General features: G+C 34.9%; 1 protein-coding gene across 1 annotated transcript in view; it reads left to right on the plus strand.

The window, feature by feature from the left end:
* RIT2 (Ras-like without CAAX 2) overlaps positions 1–3,793 on the plus strand; it is a 395,769-nt gene that overhangs the window by 101,550 nt on the left and 290,426 nt on the right. The window lies entirely within an intron of this gene.

The raw sequence follows: 3,793 nt of genomic DNA on the forward strand, positions 1-3,793 counted from the left end.
GGTGCTAGAGAGGATGTGGAGAAATAGGAACACTTTTACACTGTTGGTGGGACTGTAAACTAGTTCAACCATTGTGGAAGACAGTGTGGCAATTCCTCAAGCATCTAGAACTAGAAATACCATTTGATCCAGCCATCCCATTACTGGGTATATACCCAAGGGGTTATAAATCATGTTGCTATAAAGACACATGCACATGTATGTTTATTGTGGCACTATTCACAGTAACAAAGACTTGGAACCAACCCAAATGTCCATCAATGATAGAATGGATTAAGAAAATGTGGCATATATACATCATGGAATACTATGCAGTCATAAAAAAAGATGAGTTCATGTCCTTTGTAGGGACATGGAGGAAGATGGAAACCGTCATTCTCAGCAAACTATTGCAAGGACAGAAAACCAAGCACCGCATGTTCTCACTCATAGGTGGGAACTGAGCAATGAGAACACTTGGACATAGGAAGGGAACATCACATACGGGGGCCTGTCATGGGGTGGGAGGAGTGGGGAGGGATAGCATTAGGAGATATAACTAATACAAATGACGAGTTAATGGGTGCAGGACACCAACATGGCACATGTATACATATGTAACAAACCTGCATATTGTGCACATGTACCCTAAAACTTAAAGTATAATAAAAAAATATTAATGCTGTTTTAGTCATTGGAGTCTCCCAAAAATGATCAGTGTATGCTTTATAGCAGATTATCAATAAATTGTTGAGTGAATGACTAAAGTATTTATTGTCCCTTCAACCTTGAAAAATTTAACATGTATTGCTGGCCTTTCCTCATCTATAAAAATGCAGTGTTGACATTGTTTTCCACGATTTTTAGGTGAAATAATTTAGATATAATTACTTTATACTCTGCTGAAGACAAAATGAATATTTTGATTTCCTTAGCAGGAATTAATTGAACTCTAAGATGAAAATGGTGAAATGGAATGCTGTCAGGAAAAGGCAACCTAGACTTTGTGCTCTTCTTTGAAGTCTCAGAGAATTTATTCATAGAGAATGGAAAGGCAACCATAATGTCAATTTATTAACTTGCAATGAGATATTACTGTCACCACGACTGAAATTACTCAAAGCACATACGATTAGCATAATTTTTCCTGTGGCAAAACTACATAAAAGAGAATAAGTCATAACTGGAAATTCTGATCCAATCTACTATGTGAAATCTCTGTTGAAAAACTGGATATGAGTAGCATATGATCTTCATGACAGCTGTCTTACATTGGAATATATGACCTGCCTGTTTGGTATTGAATCAGTCCAAGGAAATTAAGAGAACTGAAAGTTTTAATGATGTCATACTAAGAATGTGTAAAACATCTCTCACGACTGCATTGGTCTTGCAATAAAGACTACAACAGTTTATTCTGTACTCCAAAATAGACTATGATTTCACTCAGTCCCAGAAAAATTGAGTAAATACTCTTTTCTCAGCATTCATGATAAGCTCTTTTGAATAAACCACTTATTGTTTAAATATGCTAGTATAATTTTATTACTGTTGAATTTTACAGGTTAGGAGAAGTCTTACTCCTTCTGGCTGCTTTACCTATCAATATTCTGACACATGTTCATTCATTTTTTAATAATTAATACATATCTAATATTATTTCTGAGATGGGCTATAGCAATGAACAAAACAAATTTCCTGCCCTCATAGAGATTACATTTTAGTGGAAGAGACAGAATATACAAGCTTACCAATAAATAAATATCAAGAGGTTAATATGGAAACTTTAGAAATATTTTATTAATACATAATATTTGTACATATTTATGGGGTACATGTGATATCTTGTTACATGTAGAGAATATGTTATGGTCAAGTCACAGTATTTAGGGTATCCATCATCCTGAGTACTGACCATTTCTATGTGTTAGAAACATTTCAAGTCCTATATTCTAGCTAGTTTGAATTATACAATTCATTGTTAACTATAGCTACCCTACTCTGCTTCCACACATTAGAAGTTATTCCTTCAATCTAACTGTATGTTTCTACATATTAGTCAACTTCTCTTTATCCCTGACTCCCAACACTCACACCCTTCCTAACGTCTGGTAAATATCATTCTACTCTCTACCTCCATAAAATAAAGCTTCCACTTATAAGCAAGAACATATGATATTTGTCTTTCTGTGCCTGGCTTATTTCACTTAATTTAATGAGGTCCAGTTCTGTCCATGTTGCTGCACATGCCTGGATTTCATTGTTTTTTTATGGACAAGCGGTATTCCACTGTGTTTATATATCACATTTTCTTAATTCATTCATCCATTGATGGACATTTAAGTTGACTCTTTATCTTTGCTACTGTGAATAGTGCTACAACAAACATGGGAATCCCTCTGATATAATAATTTCATTGCTTTTAGATAAATTCCCAGTAGTGAAATTTCTGGATTATATGATAGTTCTACTTCTACTTTTTTTGGAAACCCTTATACTGTTTTTCATAATGGCTGTATGTATTAATCTGTTCCTGTACTGCTATAAAGAAATACCTGAGACTGGGTCATTTATAAAGAAAAGAGGTTTAATTGGCTCACAGTTCTGCATGCTACATAGAAAGCATGGTGGCTTCTGCTTCTGGGGAGGCTTCAGGAAACTTACGATCATGGTGGAAGGCAAAGGGGAAGAAGGCACTTTTTACACGACTGGAGCAGGAGAAAGAGATGAGGGAGGTGCTACACACATTTAAACAACCAGATCTCACAATAACTCACTCACTCACTATTACAAGAACAGTACTCAGGGGATGGTGCTAAATCATTCATGAGGAACCTCCCCTATGATCCAATCACCTCTCACCAGGCCCCACCTCCAACATTAGGGATAACAACTGAACCTGAGAATTGGATGGAGACATAATTCCAAACCATATCACTATACTAATTTACATTTTCACCATGAGTGTGTAAGAGTTCTATTTTCTCTGCATCTTTACCGGGATCTTTTATTTTTTCACTACTTGATAATACTTATTCTAACCAGGGTAAGATAATGTCTCATTTGGTTTTAATTTGCACTTCCCTGATGATTAATGATATTGAGCATTTCTTCATATACTTGTTGGACATTTGTGTGTCATCTATTGAGAAATATCCTTTCCAGTTCTGTGCTCACTTGTTAATTAAATTATTATTTTATAAAATTAATTAATTTACTTTTTTGCTATTGAGTTTTTTGAGTTCATTATATATTCTGGATATTAGGCCTTGTCAGATGAATTGTTTGCAAATATTTTCTCCCATTCAACAGGTTGTCTCTTCATTTTGTTGACTGTTTCCTTTGCTGTGTAGAAAGCTTTTTTAATGCAGTCCCATTTGTCTATTTTTGGTTTTGTTGTCTGTGCTTTGGAGGTATTTCATATGAAATCTTTGCTTAGCCCAATGTCCTGGAGTGTTTCTCTTATGTTTTCTTGTAGTAGTTTTATAGTTTCAGATCTTACAAATAGGTCCTTAATCCATTTTGAATTTTTTTGTGTATGTAGTGAGAGACAGAAGTCTCATTACATTCTTCTGCATATGGCTATCTAGTTTTTTCCAGCACCATTTATTGAAGACAGTACCTTTTACCCAATGCATGTTCTTGGCAACTTTGTTGGAAATCAATTGGTTATAAATTTGTGGGTTTATTTCTGGGTGCTCCATTTTGCTTCCTTGGGCTATGTGTGTCTATTTTTGTAATAGTACCATGCATGCTGTTTTTGTGACTATAGCCTTATAATATATGTTGAAGTCAGATAATGTGATGCCTTCAG

Source organism: Mandrillus leucophaeus, unplaced genomic scaffold (assembly GCF_000951045.1).
Source record: "Mandrillus leucophaeus isolate KB7577 unplaced genomic scaffold, Mleu.le_1.0 Scaffold189, whole genome shotgun sequence".
NCBI classification, from domain to species: Eukaryota; Metazoa; Chordata; class Mammalia; order Primates; family Cercopithecidae; genus Mandrillus; species Mandrillus leucophaeus.